This window comes from Aulonocara sp. 'chitande type north' Nkhata Bay, linkage group LG15 (assembly GCF_057382095.1).
Source record: "Aulonocara sp. 'chitande type north' Nkhata Bay isolate Kocher_YH1m ecotype deep benthic linkage group LG15, A_spYH_male_GT1.1, whole genome shotgun sequence".
NCBI lineage: Eukaryota > Metazoa > Chordata > Actinopteri > Cichliformes > Cichlidae > Aulonocara > Aulonocara sp. 'chitande type north' Nkhata Bay.
Window position 1 is genome coordinate 21,203,055 of NC_141358.1, and position 19,261 is coordinate 21,222,315.

Here is a 19,261-nt window from a genome sequence, read left to right on the forward strand (position 1 = left end):
TTTTTCTCTGTGTGAAAATAAACCAAATCACAGGGAAAAGCTACAAGTTTACAACTCCTCGACTGATTGTGATCAGGTGTGAAAACGCCCTGAAACACCAGGACACGGCAACACAGGAATTAACACATAATGCGCCATTACAAGCATAAATGCAACAACATTGGCTACTATATCATAGACTCTACAAAATCTAAATGGGGCCTGAAGAATTGAAAGCAAGTGATGTATGGTTGTCTTCAGGGAGCTGATCAAACGGGTATCAAAGATATATGAGGAAGATGAATGGATGTTACATGTTCTGGTGAAATGAATGAATGAATACCAGCCTGAGCAGCATGTTCATTTGGAATGATTTTTACTCATGTGACCAGCTGCTGACTGTTTGTGCCAGAGGAAAACTGCTGTTTTTTAAGGTTTCTGATAGTTTGCATTTAGGTTTCTTGGGTTATGTTTGAATTTTTTGATCCCTGATTTTGATTTCTTAATTATTCTAATAATCAGCTTGAGTTCTTGTGACATTACTGAGCCTGTTTTCATTATTAGCCTGGTATGCTGATCTTTTATTGTGTTGTGGGTCTTCTGGTTTTTATAGAATTTTGAATTCCTGTTACTGTCCTTCAGTTAGTTTTGAGTTCTTGATTTGTGTTTCTCTTTAGTTGTCTCAGTGTTTTTCTATCAGTCCTTGCTCCTGTCTCATTTTTGTGCTCATGTTTTGTCTCCCTTTGTCTGTATTTTCTGTTTTACTTTAAAGAGCAACTGCAACAGGGATTTGAACCAGGTAGGCAGTCTTTCTGGTAAGTCTTTATTTCAGAGCCAAGATACACAGGTACTTCATGTAAAAGGCTACCAGGGTAAGCAGCCAGACTTTCCAGTACTAGAATGTTTTCAGCAGGCGGGGCCAGAGTGGGTCAGGCAGTCTCTTACCTGCCTGCCTGACCCACTCTGGCCCCGCCAGCTGTAATTAGAGGCCTGAGCAACATGAGGTCAACAATCTGAAGAGTGGTGATGGAAGCCAGGTTTATATATTCAACTGATTGAATGGATAGAAAACAGGTGAGCCAGAGACCACACCCACTCGGAGAAGGAAAGGCAGATTCTGTATATGAACAATGGGGGAAACCCTGACAGCTCGCTTTGTGCCACACAAACACATCTTCCTCTGTTTGTGTGTGTTGGTGTTCTCTTTGTGTTTCTGCCAGTTTTTATACTTTTGTTTTTGTGGTTCTTGTTTAATTTTTCTTTTTCACGTTGTAAACAACCGGTAAATGATTCCCTTTTTGTTCTGCACCATCTGACTTTGTGTGCTGCATTTTGCTTCCTCCTCTATACAATCCACCCACAAAACAAAACAATAAAAAAAAAACATCCGTTCTGCTCCAGTTATATTAAATCAATACTTTCTAGGCATAATCAATAATAATGTTGGTGTAAAGTTCATGCATGCTAGATATAAGTTACGTCATAACCATGACAAATGGTGGTTAGAGCAGTCTGAAGCCTGAGCTTTGAGTTCATGAGGGTTACTCTGACCTCAATTGAAAATTTGGCATTTGATGTTTAATATGATCCTCCACCACTGTAATGGCATATTTGCATTTGTGGTGAGAAGTTTATATACAGTCATCATGGCATGAATGTCGTGGTAACTTTGGGCTTTTAATGAGTTCTTTTAACCTGCTCTTTTTCCAGGCAGGAATGATTGTATATACACACACTCCCTTAAATGTTTTAATAGGCAGTTCTACAGTGACTTAACTTGACAAGTCCAAGGCCCATTAACTTATTAGTGATCACTGATCTTAATGGTGATTGACTGCAACTGGTAGTTTCTCTTTGCCATCATTTCGCTTCTACATCATACAACAACTGAACACTAGGAGTCCAGGAAACTCAAGGAGGAGCTCGTTGATGGCCAAAGTGTCAGCAGCTTGCAAAGGGACATTAATGGAGATGTATGTACAGATATGAGACTCTATATACACTTCTGAACCCGTGTGAAGTAGACAAAATCCTTCTGCAAAATTCAAACTTCTGCACATTATTGTGTTTTAATTATTGTGTTTGGCATGAACTGTCACTTAAAAAAAAAAAAAATCACGGGTTAGAAAATGCTCATATTGGTCTGAATAAGCTCTCTGTTGACCACACAGCAGCTGCTTCAGGCTTCATTACCACAGAGTGACTCCAGACATTTCCTTTTAGCAGCTGGTATCTGTGGCCAGCTTCACTTTTAGCTTTCAGCTCTCTCGCACTGTATTTAGGTGGCAACCTCTGTATACCTCTCGGCGTCGGTATTTTCTGCAGCTTAACCAAAGATGAGCTAATCTTGTCTGGCTGGTGTTTTGGCAGGAAACTTGTGATTTAACCATCACACACAGATATGTGTTTGTACTGTTCCTTTGAACATTTTATCTGAGAACACAATAACCAATGAATATTCTTTATATAGTCGGAAAACAAACAATTTCCAAAAAGTCCATGGTAGTATTCTACAAGGTTGTTTTTTTTTGTCTTAAAAAAAGAGATATTTGCTGACTACATGTTTAAACCAAATATTTTAAAATTATATGTGGATTAAAGCACTGGAGGTAATAAAAAGCACTTAAGGCAGAACTTTCCCTTTAATTCCAATTAGCTTAGCAACTGTCCTTTAATAGCTTCCCTAACTTGTTTATAGCAAAGAGTGCTACACCATCTAATAGCAAGGTAACCTACAGAGTTACATTATACTCAATATATACACATAGAAAGTACAATATTTAACACATAAAAAAGTCATTTTGGCCACTTGATCAGTGGAAACTGTAAAATGTCTAAACACTAATGTTTATGAAGCTTTTAATTGCTATGGAGCAACATTGACACATTTGCAGAGACATAACACATTTAGTACACCATTCTGAATTCGTGGTTGCAGCTGTAGAATGGTAGGCCGTGATTGGCCATCACCGCAGGCCATTACTGTAAACTGGCGGACATCATGGCTCAGGAAACCACTCGATGACACCATCCCCTGACTGAAAGCTACAGTCACAAGTAAAACCAACGCATATGGAACCTGTATTCTTTTTAATGGTCAGCAGGGGTCAAGTCCTGTTGTATAGAAGTCTGTGAGAAAATAGTCTTTTTCTTTGCTGATTTATGACCTCAGTAAACAGCTTCCTGGTGCATTTATGGTCTCCATTTCCACTTTTAAATCTTATCTATTACAACGTAATGTTATTTTTTCTAATGTCATTGTCCCATTTAGAGTAAAACAGCACTTCGCTAACAAATGAGTAATGTGATTTGGCTACATCCATGTTTTATGCAGAGTTTGTAGTTTCAAGCAACCAGGCATCAAGTTACCCGCCCTTATTTTTGTTTTTAAATGGAAAGCTTGATGACATTATTCATATCAGTCGCTTCATGTCAGCTGAACACAATACCTCAGAAACTGCTGGAAAACTTCTTTTTTTTTCCTAAAATGTCATCTCAGATTCAGCTTCTGTCTGGCTTTAATGTTCTTTTCAGTTTAAAGTCCAAGAACAGACTGGATTGGTCAGTTCACAGAGGGAGTCTGACCAATCCATTCAGTATTTGGGTATTCATACAAGGCTTTACTTTGAAAGGGAGAACACCTGTCAGGAAAATATTGCAACACGCAAATCAAGTGTCCAGTGCTGGGAAGTGATGCAATCATTTGCATTTACAGAGGCATCATTCACTCATCATATGTGCACACATGTCAGCAGTCTGTCTGTGAACCCATTAGCTCAAAGTTTTGCATGAATTCTTATAAAACTTTGAAGGAGTGTAGCATGGTGTTCTGGTAGTGGTCATGTTAATCTATGAAAATTTGGCATTCACCCACCAAAATCTTCAAGGTCAACTTAATGATTAATCAGTCAAAACAACAACAACAATAAGTTGTATAACTTGGAAACTATGATTCCTACAAGTGTGGTGGGTGTTGTCAAAATATAGAGTTAAACTCCTTCAAGGTTTATGGACTGATATGAAGGTCAAAGCCTATGTTTCTCACTGCCATTGTTTGTGTAACATGCAGGCATGTATGGAACACTATGAGTCTAAATATCACATCACTTTATTACGACTTTGTTATGAACCCTATGGAAACAGTTATAATCATTTAAATATATAACAATTTGAATACACATACAATGTTTTTGAATGAGTATATTTTTTTAAAGAAAACGAAATTACATGAATTTTTACTAAACTATGAAATGCTTCACATGTACCATATCCACATGTATAAAAATGAAATTATACTGAACATAATTATATTAAAATGGGTTTCAACAGGACAGATAACATAGTCCTACACTTTGCACTTGTTTTTGCTGCACGACAAAAAGTTAAATATATTTAAAAAATAAATAAATAAAATAAATACATTATTCCCTTTAAATCAAATACTGCTACAGAGGTTTGGTGTGCTCTTCCTTAAATTGTGTTTGCTATTCTGAACTACAGATACTTATTTTCAGTAGAGGCAGACATATTGAGTGTGTGCAACTATACGACCTGAAGTAAAAACTCTTAACATAAATGTTTATCTGGCTAAAGCCACCAAAGCAATGCCCTTCTCTGTTTAAAGCTACTGCCCCGCAGCTCTGAGGACATTTGAATAAGCAAATTTTTTTCTCTGTTGCACTCCAGGAAAATGTATAAAACAGGATGTTTTGATATTTGGTTTTTATGCCTGGAAACTTTTGTGTGTGTGTGTTGTTTGTACTTAGCTGCATACTGCAAACAAGCTTAGTGACAGCCGCGATTCACTCCCAAAACATCCATTGTCACTGTGCATGTGTGTGTGTGGGGGGGGGGACCAGATGATCCATTGTTATGTGTTTGCTGACATGGTGCATCATCCGCAGGGCTGCTACTGTTGCTTTCCCAGCAGCACAATGAGCAGTCAATGCAGAGATGCTGAGCCCAACATTGCACGGCTTTATTTAGCTGAATGAAACACATTTACACACACACAGCGCAAGGAAAAGTGTGTGTGTGTGTGTGTGTGTGTGTGTGTGTGTGTGTGTGTGTGTGTGTGTGTGTGTGTGTGTGTTGGCATCTCAAAAGAAGACAAGAGTTCAGAAGTTTTTGCAGCAACAGAAATTCTTTTCTTCACTCTGAAAAATTATATTTAGACATAATCCGATGTGGTTTGATAAGAGCAGTCAGTTTTCTTTAAAAACACACACACACACACACACACACACACACACACACACACACACACACACACACACACACAGTCAGAATATTAGCTTCTGGAGATGTTTCTGCTTCTGAATTAGCTGCACAGGGTCATCTAAATGCCAAATCTGTAAAATGAGATGAGAAATGCACAGAGTTATAAAAGCTTCATTGTTCTGTATCTGCTGTCTTGTGTTTGAGCTTTGGAAACCGAGTAGATAAGATGCAGTTTGCGGCAGATTAAAGTTCAAGACACGAGATATTAACATCTAAAAAAAAAAAAACATAGCCTGGTTAAAATGAAATATGAAGTGATGGCTGCAGTGAATATACAAACTTATATAAGGCTCATTCATGCTTTGAGAACTACATGGTTATTTACATGGTTATTGTGTGATACTGTAAGAGCTTTAATACATTAGAGAAGACATTCATATATATATATATATATATATATATATATATACACTGACCGAGTGCTCAGTGAATACCTCAGGCAGCAGAAACCCAAGAAAGAGGAGGGAGACAAGGAACCATCATGGAAGGACAGGCCCCTGCACGGTATGTACCACCGGCAGATAGAGGAGGTGGCTGATATCCAGAAATCTTACCAGTGGCTGGACAAAGCTGGACTGAAAGACAGCACATAGGCACTAATCATGGCAGCACAAGAACAAGCTCTGAGGACAAGATCCATAGAGGCTGGGGTCTATCACACCAGGCAAGACCCCAGGTGCAGGCTGTGTAAAGATGCCCCAGAGACAATCCAGCACATAACAGCAGGGTGCAAGATGCTAGCAGGCAAGGCATACATGGAACGCCATAACATAGTGTACAGGAACATCTGTGCCGAGTATAACCTGGAAGTCCCGAGGTCAAAGTGGGAGATGCCCCCAAGGGTGGTGGAGAATGACCGAGCTAAGATCCTGTGGGACTTCCAGATACAGACGGACAAAATGGTGGTGGCTAACCAACCGGACATAGTGGTGGTAGACAAACAGAAGAAGACGGCTGTAGTGATCGATGTAGCGGTTCCGAATGACAGCAATATCAGGAAGAAGGAACACGAGAAGCTGGAGAAATACCAAGGGCTCAGAGAAGAGCTCGAGAGGATGTGGAGGGTGAAGGTAACGGTGGTCCCCGTGGTAATCGGAGCACTAGGTGCGGTGACTCCCAAGCTAGGCGAGTGGCTCCAGCAGATCCCGGGAATAACATCGGAGATCTCTGTCCAGAAGAGCGCAGTCCTGGGAACAGCTAAGATACTGCGCAGGACCCTCAAGCTCCCAGGCCTCTGGTAGAGGACCCGAGCTTGAAGGATAAACCGCCCGCAGGGGCGTGCTGGGTGTGTGTGTATATATATATATATATATATATATATATATATATATATATATATATATATATATATATATATATATGTATTTAAATATGGAGAGAGGGGGGGAGCAGCAGATAAGTCAAAATAAGTCAAATTTATGACAAAAGTTTAAGAAAAAAAACATAGGATGAGTAAATCTGAGTAAATCTGAGAGCTCTACTTATTGAAAAGGTTCTTTTTCACCAGTTTCACTGAGTGCTGCTGATTGTTGGGTTTTTTCTTTATATTGTAGGGTCTTACCTAAAGTGATTTGAGAATACTGTTACTGGTACTATAATTTATGACTGTACAAATACTGAACTGTGACCTGTATGTGTTCAAATTAGAAACATTTGAAGAAACTTTGCTCTCTTGGTCTGACGAGACATGCCGTTGGGAATGCTGTGCAGGTTAATATGGGATAATTGAAACCGCTTTAGCCTGCCTATAGTTGCTGTGAATCTGCAAGCCATTGTGTAACCCACCTCTCCCCAGCCTCTCAATTTATGCCACATCTGATTTAATAAAATCTTGCAGAAGGTGGCTGTAGCTCAGGTGGCAGAGCAGGTCAGCCACTAATCAGAAGGTCGGTGGTTCGATCCCAGGCTGCCTCCTGGCTGCATGCCAAATATCCTTGGGCAAGATACTAACCCCATGTTTGCCTACTGGTGGTGGTCAGAGGGCCCGGTGGCGCCTGTGTCCGGCAGCCTCGCCTCTGTCAGTGCGCCCCAGGGCAGCTGTGGCTACAATGTAGCTTACCATCGCCAGTGTGTGAATGTGTGTGTGGATGGGTGAATGACTGAATGTAGTGTAAAGCGCTTTGGGGTCCTATGGACTAGAAAAGCGCTATACAAATGCAGGCCATTTACCATTTACCAAGTCCTGACTGAAGTGAAGTTTATCTCGCCTTGTGTGAACCAGGGGATAAATGCCATAAAAATCATTAATAACTGTGACACAAACTTTCCTGAAAGGCAGAAACAGACACAGAAATCATTATTCTGAATGCTTTCTCTCCTCCTCATAGCTGAACAATCATGACAGGAATTGGGTGTAGCTGCGTTTGTCCCATTAGAAACTTACAGTAACCGTGAGATGTCATAAAGGTGTGTGACAACCGGATCTCATGTGCTGTTTCACCGAAAAGCAGTTCTGATTAAGATTACTCACCCCCGAAAGGGTGAAGAGATGATTCATTGGATGACAAACTAAATTCCACATTTTGATCACAGTAAAATGAAGAAAATCAGCAAATTCTCAAAGATAAAATTCTAAAATTACTCAGCTTTTTTCTGGTAAAATGGCCAATGTGATTACATGATTATAGTAGATTTCTTATAATTCCTCCCCCACCCCCCCCCCCCCCCCCCCCACCCCCCAATAAAAAAAGAAAAAGAAAAGAAATAGCAATATTTTTGAATCAGATTGAATCATGTCAGTTACATATCTGGGATATTGATCTGGTCAGTTAAGCGGCAGAGGGGTTTTTCATCAATTTCAGCTGCTTTGATGTTAATGAAATTAACAACACGTGCCACACAGATTGGCTACTTGTCCAAGTTTCTCACCCTATGATAGCTGGGATAGGCTCCAGCAGCCTCTTGGATGGATGGATGGATGGATGGATGGACAACAACCCCCAAAATAGTAATGGTTGTATAGGTGGCTTTGTGTAAATGTCATAAAAGTTTTTATGGGTTAGAGTAAACTAATAAAGCGAATACAACAGTAATCCCATTTTCCAGCTTCTTTATTTAATAAGGAAGATAAAGAAAAGCGTGATATACACAGCATGCCATGTAAGCCCATAGAACACGCAGTACAAACAGCTCCCTATCAGCGTCAATAGAAACTGTGGCTGTTATCAAGGTTTGGGGAAAAAAATGTTTTAAAAGTTTGAGAACATCCCCTCCTAGCTCGGCGCTGCATGTGTGGTGAAGATATTCAGAGTGAGGGAGAGGAGATGATGACAAAGGAGAGCTCCTTCAGAAAAAAACCCTCCATGAATTATTCAGCTCTCCCTTTGTCTGCTCTCCATTTATCTCTCAATCCGTTCTTTTTCTCCTCTCTTCCCCGAGCTGCTGCAGACTCTGACAGCTTTATTGTAGCTGCTGGGAGATACTCTGCAAGTGTGTGTGTGTGTGTGTGTGTGTGTGTGTGTGTGTGTGTGTGTGTGTGTGTGTGTGTGTGTGTGTGTGTGTGTGTCTATATTGATGTTCGTGTGAAGCTCAGGGCGTTTGTGATGTGCGCTTATATACTGTGAATGTGCTGTATAATACTGCCTTGTGTCCACCCCCCCTCCACATACACACACACTCACACTACTTTAAATAGCCTGATAATTAGACAGGCAAATTACAGTCCTTTCTGCCTGCCTGCAGCTGAGGACTGTGGGAAACGTAGGCAGCTTAAGTGTTTCCTTTATTGCACGGATGGCATGGGACCAGGAGGGTTTTTTTCTTCTGGATTTATAAAGACTGAGGAAGACAGAGGACAGGGTTGGTGTGGTTATCTGGGTGCAGGTTTATTATCTTTTTGTTCAGAATGTGCAGTGCACTGTAGGAACTGCATGCAGATTCGATGCTTATTAATATGATAACGATGTGCTCAGAAAATAAAACACTCCCAGGAGCAGCAGGGAAGAGAAAGATGGCAGAATTTGACTTATGAAAATTAAAAAAGGGACCTTGAATAAATGCCAGTGATGAAATCGTAAAGCAGAAAGCCTCACATTTGAGTCTGTTTAAAGAGTGACGGATGATCTGCAACCCTTTAAAAGGAAACAGGACTTTGCACACAGGAGGAAGAGCAGAAATTTAAAATGAAAAACTTTAATCTAGGCTGAGGTCGGGTAGAAGGGTAGAAAGTCCATAAACAGGCCAGGAAAATCCAACAGGAATCAATACGGATTCACCAGGAAATGTGTGGAAAAACAGGAGAAAATAGTTTGAAAGCTTGAAAGCTAAGCTATGCAAAGACAATACGGCAGCTGAGGAGCGCTATGTAGGAAGTGTACATGTATATGAGGGAGACTGACTGGCTTACTTACTAATTAAAAGGAATGTAAGAACAGCAACGATCAAGAACCAAGCATGTTTTCCTCCTGGATGAATATAATGATCCAGGAAAGGGTCTATATAATTTTAAAGCCTCACACAATTTAAATCAAATTTGACTGATGACCTCTGTGACCACTCACCATGGAAAAGTAACACATTACACATTATTTTTCCTAAAGGTAATGCAGTACTTAGCAGTTTGTTAAACTACTTGTTTCTTGTTCACAGTCTGACCCCTAGTCTAGTCTAACCCTGTGGTTATAATAAGGAAGGTAAAATTTATGTTGTGCTGTTTCCAAGTATTCAGATGCCCCATGACAGCAGGGGAAAGATTTACTTTAGTTTTCTGCTTGCTGTATTTCAGGTTAGTCAGTATTTACTACCTCAGTGACTGGGCTCCCAAATCATTCTAAATCCCATTGTTCTCAGAGGTTGATTACACACAGTGTGTGAGTACACTGCTGCTTACTCACACACTCACATGCACACACTTGTAAATGTAGTCACCATGCAGACAGGTACAGCAGCATTCATAGTGTATGTGACCTGTCTGTTGTTCTGAATATTTAAAACCAGTTTAACTGGCAGTGCAGCTCCGTCTTTCCTTCCCTTATCTCACCTTAAATACATAAACACGGAGTGTTTGACTCAGTTGGCCGACCCAAGGTAACACCGCAGGTGTTTTCCTTTGGTCTCAGTAGAGCTGAGAACACGTAAAGAATCCTTTCTCCACTCTTACTGACCTTTTAACTTCCAGAGGGCTTCTGCTGCTTTTTAGCCTACAAGCATAGATTTAGAAACTACAAAGTGTTCAAATCAGTCATCGGTCCTTACAGCTTCAGTTGGTTGGTTGAACCTAACCCTGACACTAAGCAGGTCACTGGTAACCTGGCAGATCAATGTCTTTTTCAGAATTGGCTACCAGGATCTGTTGACCTGCAAGCATGATCCTCTGCACATGTTAGCCATGTGCATGCAGCTGAATTAAGGCTATACTGGCAGAATAGTAAAAACAGAAAAAAAGTATATAAAAGATGGATGCAACTTGCAACATGTGGTTCTGGACTCCCAATTTTTAGCTTTTTTTAATGCTGTGAAGTTGCTCGTTGTAACATAAAAGTCTTTGAGGACGGACTCAGTTTTTGAGATAACCACAAGTGGCCACAAGAAAAACTGCAGTTTGTGGCACTAACATGTTAGCTTCAATACTCAGCCCTACATGACTGTCCTTGATTGGCCAGCACTCATAAGTACTCACTCTTCTCTCTTTCACTTCTTCTCTGTCTCTTACATTCACGCTTTTTAAAAGCTCTCCTGCAGATTTTATGTAATTCGTAGAATAACCGGAGCAATTACTGGAAGAGATGATACATTGTCCTCGTGTATGTCTTATAGATTTATTGTTACAGTTTACACTACAGCCATATTTGATCCAGACCTGGCTCTTCAAGCGGACAGCATGATAGGGTTTGTCTAATGTAGATACAGCAAAGTTGAATGAATATCAAATTTATAGGTAAAATAAACAAGCCATAGTTTACTGATTCTCTGATTTTAGCTTTTATTTCACTAAAATTCATTCTGGCTCTTTTGTCAGTGTTTGTGATTTAAAAAGAAAAGCACTGATGTGAACCATTAAAATTTACAATGAGTATAAACCTGGTTTAGGTTCGTGTTAGTAGCAGCTATGGCTGGGTGAGTGTTTGGGAAATGAATGTAAATCAGTGTAATGTCCTCTGAAGTGATGGCGACACGACATTCTCTTTATGTGCATGTGTGTGTGTGTGTGTGTGTGTGTGTGTGTGTGTGTGTGTGTGTGTGTGTGTGTGTGTGTGTGTTTTACTCTGAGTCTGGCTCTATCAGAGGCCTTTGTGTCACAGTCTGCTGGTGACAAGAGCTGACTTAATGGAGTGGTGCTGAGTGGTGGAGGCTGACACACACACACACACACACACACACACACACACACACACACACACACACACACACACACACACACACGCACACACAATGACTTACACAAATTTTCTTGTAACTTATCTCGCCTTATCTTTAATGTGCAATTACTGAGTAGGCCATCATTACTTTCTGAAGGAATTATGTGACTCTGCTGGTAAAAGTAAAATAATGTGGCAAATATTTGCATAATTTCTCAACTACATGGCTTCACTAAATATCAGTTTCATTTTTTTAGATGCTGTTTGCGTTACAGCTGGGTCCAACAAAGGAATACGATAACAACAAGGTTTAATGGAAGAACGTTTATGGTGAACGAGACAGATGAAAACAAAAGTTGGTGCAAGAGAGGGACGAACAAAACTCAGGCGTTGGCAGCTCAGCTATTCAGGTTGAGATGGAAACAACTCCAAATGAAAACAAGATGCAAGATTTGGTTAGAAACTGAGACATGTTTTATGTTTGCAAATAACCAACACATGTCCAGAGTGTGAAATATTTAAATTTTATAGGGAATTCTGCTTTTAAATTGTGTCTTCATCCATAATTTTACAGAAAATGGCATGTTAATGTTAATGTTGCTATACTGTATAGGTGTATATCTGTGAGCATGAGGATTAATGATAAAGACCTCTGCTATGACATGGCTCACAAGCTGCAATGTAAAGTGGAGACTGAAACCAGAGTTTTAACACAGGTTTTATTTTTATAATACTTAAAAAAAACTCAATTAAAAAAGAGAGGATGTGGCAGGATGTAGTATCTCTCTCTCTCTCTCTCTCTCTCTCTAAAGTGTAGATAACTGGCAATTAAGCCCTGGCAGTAGCCAGAGAGTCTCGCACTGCCACTGGAAGGTGACTCGAGGTTGCAGAGGGGCTTAACACTTGGATTTACTCTCAGTAATGATAATAAATGTACAGGATAACTGCTAACCCTGTAGTTCCTTTATTTGAGATGTTTGCATTCTTTTAATTGGAAATGTAAAACAAAAGAAAATGAAAAACGTACATTTAAAATAATTAGTGTAACATGAGATAGCAGACACAGCAGATTATTCCATTTTAAGTGTTTAAACAACATGACAGCACTTTTCAATTCTGTTTTCAAACAAACAGGCTTTCTGACTAATGTAGGCCACTCTACACAGACAGAAAACAATGAAAAGACTCTAATACAGTGCTGGAAATAGAAAAAATAATATGCAGTACACAAATTTGCAATATAAGTTAACACTTTCTTATACTCTATTTAAATTTTTTGCCAGTTTCATTCTGTGTTAATGTGGATTTCTACTTTTTGTTAATCCGACACAAATTAATGAATGCACAGATCACTTTCTTAAAGCAGCTTTTTCAGGGGTTACTGACATTTTTCTTTCGCATCTCAGCTGCATTATGGGGATGACAGTGAAACAGATGTTTAAGAAACTAAAGGTTTAGAGTGCACAAGGGTGGGGCAAAAATAATGCTGTACATCCTAATAAACGCAAATGAAAATGTGGGTGGAAAACTCTTCCAAGTCCTCTTCTTTGCTGCTGCACTAGACTTCCCTGTAAATGAGTGGAGCTGTGGGAGAAGCAGAAATGACTCACATGTTAGCGTTTTCCCACATGAAGCTCATCACTGGGAATGACCATGTGTTTATCTGCAGAGTTACATTACACCTGTGGTATTGAGAGTTTAAAAAGAAGGCAGCTGTTAGTTTCATAATGATGTTACGCCTCTCATCCAAGAGGTTTCTTCAGTTTGTAAACAGCTGGTGAAGATTCCCAGGTATTTAGGTAATAGGGACTGTTCCTTTGGAGGTGGTCCTGGGGGTCGAGGATTAATCATGTTGGTCAACACATGAGCCAAGGTGGGGAGAAAAGGATCATTCACTTGGACTCTACCATCACGTGAGCTACTGAGGTCACATGAGGCAGCGTGTGAGTGGGGTTTGAAACACCTCAAAGCAGCTGATAACTGATGAGCCACCACCTCTGTTCAACAGTGGGTGCTCACAGTGGATGTAGATGGCCTCCTTATTCCCATCCAATCGTCTGCCTCCTCAAATGTTTTTTTGGCTATACAGCTCCATATTTTTTTGTTCTTGGAATTTATAAAAGTCACTTTACATCATTAACAGTTCAAAATAATCCTTATTTGTCTTATGCTGCCTCAGTACAGCCCATCAGACATTCACTGTCTAAAATAAGCTCCCTCCCCCTCCTTTTAAGCCATCTTTACTCTGACCAATGATCAACAGTGGATCCTTTGCCCTCATAACCAGTATGACAAGTAAACTCTGGCTTGTGTTTCTGGAGATGTTCCCAACCAAAACTCAATGAAAATAAATTGATGCATTCATCATGGATTCCCATATATTTCCTATTTTTGCTTATCGTTCATTCATGTTTGTAGGGCTGTATTCCCTCAATACATTAAGAAAACAATGTTCTGCTTTTTCACACATATAGAGGAAGACCCTGCCCAACATCACACCCAGTTTGGAATGAATCAAAGCTTGTATTATAAACATACATGAGCACAAGCGTAGCATCTGCCATTCAGCATGGTTGGGTTTTACAATAACTGTCACAGGAACACTTTTTCCTGTAATTTACGATAATTTTTACTCAACAATTGTTCTCATACATGGGAGATGTTTTATCAAATATGAAAAATACTGTTTTGGGGCGGCCTTTCTTCAGGACTAATTACAGACGATTTGGTCAAAATGTGTTAAAATCAGCAAATACAAACAGGATTTGTGATATTTATCAGCCAGAGATGACACACTCTGTCGTATAACCGTTCTGTGTTAAAGTACATGAGTGTGAACATATATAGAGGTACTTTAATGACTGTGAGAACTGTCACTGTTGCTGTGGTTCATTCAATAAAACGACCTTTACAACTGAACAAGGCCTTTGAATGATGTGACCTATCTAATCCCTGTTTCCAGCTTAAATGTTAATGAGCTCTGTGCTCTGGGTGGTCTTCTTAACAAAGAAATGTCAATTTTAGTTTTTAAAAGTTATATATATTTATATTAAGAATTTCTTTTCTGGTTTTAGTCAGAATATGTTGGTCTTTATGCAGCTAACAGGGTGACGGAGCAGAGAACACCTCCAAGATCTATTTAGAAACTCTATTTCGGCCTCTATGTGGCATCAGGCCAGCTACACAACATGCCGGCAGAGAGCTAAGGAGGGGCTGCAGTTTGCTGCTGGCTTGTACTGCTGAACGACGGCTGCACCTGGTTCAAATGAGGACTTTGTACACTGCTGCTGGACAGGGAGGGATGCTGCTCTGGAGAAAAATGCAGGAACTGGCTGAGAAGCCTGCCTGTCTCTCCATCTGTCTGGCAGAGGGAGTGCAGTGTTTGCATATGTGCTTTTGCTTCTGTACTTGTGAGGGAGAACAGATGAGACAAATCCTCCAAAGCGAGGCTCCTTCTTTGTCAGTCAGCTACGGTCTAAGCCCGACTCTTTGCCTCTTATTGTTACTGACATGTTATAAAATGTTTAGATGTCCTCTACACGATTTATATTTCAAAGTTATTTTTGGCTGTTAACAACTCTGACAGTAATTTCCCTCCACATCTTCCGCAATCCATTTTCATCCTGTAAATGCACTCAGCTGCCAGAGAGCCATAAAGAGAGCCCTGTCAGCTCCTGTGGTACAAATCAGCATGTTATCTTCCCCCTTTGACTAATATATGGAAATAAGCTGGTGAAGTTTTCCTGAACCGTTAAAAAGAACTTTCAAAATCAGTAATACTCCAGCAGCTAGCTCAAAAAGGTGAATTTTTTAAAAGAAACCAGTGAGTCCACAGATCTCAGGCTCAAAGAAAGAGTGTTCCAGCCAGATGTATGGATGTAAAAGTTCACTGATGTATGTTGGTGTGTTAAAACCAGTTAAACCCAGAATCTTAAAGCAGATTCTGTGTCGTGACCTTTAAAGGTAAGGTTTTTGGGGGAATTCTGAATGATTTATTAGGAAGAAAACAAGGAGTATGGAGTATAACAGGGAGTCTGTGCTTGCTGCAGGTAGCTAACTCTGTCAGAGAACAAGGGGAGGTTAATCCAGGCAGCAATGACGAGCAGGTGAGTCATTATTGTAAATGGTGCAAGTTCTTGCTCAGTGTCCAGGGAGAAAGCAGCAGAGGAAGTGACTGGTCACTTTGAGACTCTTCAGCGACAGAGAATTGTTTCAAGGAGAAACGACAGAGTGTCATAAAAAGAACCTGCTTACTGGTTAACAAAGGATGGCAATCTCATGGTGGTGCATCAGTGGAAGAACGGGAACCAGAAGACTCTAGCAGCAAACCCATCCCAGCTTTACCTGAAGAGCAGCATGAGTGAAGAACACAAGAAAAATCCCTCACCACCCCAGGACCATGAAGTTAATGGGGAGCCAGTACAAGTGAATTAGCAACGGTGTGATGTGAATACTTAGTCAGAAGCCTCACAGTCAGTATGCTTTCTAAGGAGACTTTATCAACACAAGTGAACGAGTGAATTATAAGTAATCTAAATATGGTGAAATAAAGGCATGAATAACAATTTCCAGCTCAGGGCATGACACAGAGGGACTTAGGTTGGAAACAAATTGTCAGCCTTCCAACATTTAATAGTTTAAGCACCTATGCAAGAGCTGTAGCTTAGAAACACCTTAGAACGTAAAAGTGAGATGTTCTCAAAATGTGCTGAAGAGGAAGCAGATAAGCAGAAACAATATAGGTTCCAAAACACGACCTTGAGGCACACCGTTAGCAAGAGAAGTGAAAGAGGACCTGAAATTAAAGCTGCTACAGAAAAGCTTCATTCAGGCAGATATAAAGGGAGTCACTCACAAAGCAAACCCTGGTTAGTTACACAAAGTACCTGATAGAAGTACAGTTTATAGTAGTAAAGTACAGCATAGTATAGTATTAATATTACGCATGGTGAATTTGGGACTACTCCCTTTTTTAGTTCACTTATGGTTTTATTTTTAGGTTAGATCTGTGCTTTTACTTCTTTTTTTACTGTCCTTGCTGGAGTCTAGTGTCAGAACTCCAAAGTGGAAAGACTTGAGAAGGCGTTCCAGCTGCTGGGAACTCTGGGCCTCCAACTTTCCACCTCACATGAAATGCTGCATTGGTTCACCTGTTCCTTATTATTCTTTAACTTTCTTTTGTTTGTATTCAGTCTTTTTTGTTTTGTTAGGTTTTTCTGCAGCACCCTGTTTGTTTCACACTTTAGTTATTTAGCATTCGGTCATTTGTTCTGTTTTGAATTCAATTAGCCAGTGACTCACCTGTCTGTGTGCATATACTCCCTGGTTCCCTGTTTTCTTTTCTTTTCATTGCACCTGAGTGTTACAATGTTCTACAGTTACTATTACTCATGTCTCCGTTGTTTGTCGTCTTTGTTCTGTTGGTCTCCTTTATGTATTTGGACTTTGCCTTCCTAGTGCATAACCTTACCCTGGATTAAAGATTTGGATTCTGACTACCGTGTCCTGCACTTGTATTTCTCTATGTCGTTACACATCATGGAGGTAACCAGCCAAAATTGGTATTTTATCTGATGAAATCTGAACTTCAGGTTGAATCAACTGGCTGAGGCCTTTCTGTGTAGTTTACATGTTGTTCACATGTCTGTGTGGGTTTTCTCTGGATACTGAGGCTTCCACCCACAGTCCAAAGACATGCATGTTAGGTTAGTGGGTTCTGAATTGGTTGTGGTTTGTGAACATGAGCATGAAGATTTGTCTGTCTCTCTGTTAACACACTGGTGATCTGTTCATGTTCTAACCTGTCTTTTGGCCTTTGACAGCTGGGATAGGAACCAGAAAATGGATGGATGGACAGATTATTCCAGCCCAGTTATAATTTTAACATCCGTCAACCCTAAACAACCCTGCAGCTGTTTTAAGAAGCCACGAAGAGATTTCTCTACTCTTGTAACCACATCCACTGATGCCTTTTCCAGATGCTTGTCCACGGCCACTGAGCCCAGTTTGAGCTCCCTTAACATCTGCAAAACTGAGCTACCCTCTGTGGGTTTTGTCACCTCCTCTCCTTCACTCCTTCCTTTCTCTCTTGCTCTCGCTCTCTTTTTTTTAACGTAACCTCCATGCCCTTCATTTCTAGCTTGCTCCCGCTGCTTTGAGTCAATGAAGGGAGTGCAACAGAAACTTAAGAAGTCTCGGTGGATTGCAGATGGTCAGCGCAGTGATACAAAACAAAGATGTTCCACTTTCACTCTGCTGTTTGCTGTTTAATTGGTTGTTCAGCAGTGTGAAGCTAATGCTTCTGTTTGCTCCGGTTTGACTCCCACATCAAGTCATCTTTTATCTTTTCTGTATCGGGATACAGAAAAGAAGACAAAGCCAGAGAATAAATTATAAATCGCGCAAAGTGGATACAAGGGAGGGAAAAAGGAAAGAAACAAGCTGTAACCTAAAGAGCTTATGATGAAAGTTTGCATGCATCAGAAACCCCAGTGGAAAAGCTGACAACCTTATAGGAGTTTAGAAAAAAAGAGTAAATTAAATAGTTTCACAGCATTTTGCAAAGAGAAATCGAATTTGCCAAATTTGTCTCATTTTTAATCCTCTGTCTAGGCCATCATTAATGACCTATTAGAATATGTTTGTTTGTTTTTTTATTTGATTTTATTGTTCTGGAAAATGTTGGCAATCTGGGGAATGAAAGATAATCCCAACTGACTTAAAGTTTAACTTCAAATTTAAATTTTATTTACATTTGTCCCAAAACATACTTTTTATTAGCGTTCAAAAGATAAATCTGAGGTTATAGGCTTGAGCTGAATCACTGATCTAATCACTGATGACCTTACACATTTAGGAAACTACTAAAGAAATAGTTCCAGCCTTGATGAGTTTTCTAATCTAATTGAGAGTTACATTAGAAAAACGATGGAGGCTGCTTAGCATAAAACCTTGAAATGTAAAAAATCTGGAAACTCAGAGACACAGAGTGAAGGATGGAGGTAGTCCGTGTTGAATTACCTAAACATTAGTGTTTAGCCAGTATGGTCCTGCTTTATGGAGCCAGAAGTGACTGTATTTGGGTTGAGGGGATGAGGTGCAAATTTACCAGCACATTTGCTTAGCAAGCTGCGTCCATAAACTGTACAGGTGCAATCCAGAGACTCACATATCTGATGATTAGTGTGATAAAGTGTCATATACAAATCCATTAATAAAATTTTCCTCACAAAACTCAAAGAACAAACTACTTGTACAGTCTGCACCTAGCGGCATAGCATGGTATTTCTCAGTAAATGTAGTTAAATGGCACAAGCAAAGTCAAGACTCCAATCAGATGAGGGGATGCCTGGCCGAAAGGTGATGGCTACTGCTCACTGTATCAGCATAACTGCCTTGTAAAAGTCTAAATGAATGAGTTTTAAAATATTTTACCCCATTAGAGTTGATATAAATGAGGAAACTGTCCATAACACCTTAACATTTGGTTCTGTAGGGACTGATATTAGCAGCTTTTGACACTTCTCTCGGTTCTCTTCTCTTCATTTTATTTATTTATTTATTTATTTTTGTCGACCTGTGTAAAACCCCCTAATAAACACATTTTTTATTGTGGGAGGTGTACAAAAACTGTGGTTTTACCAGATGTTTATGCCTGAAGTATCCGTGTCTGGGCACGCTACCTATTTCCATGTTTCCAGTATTTA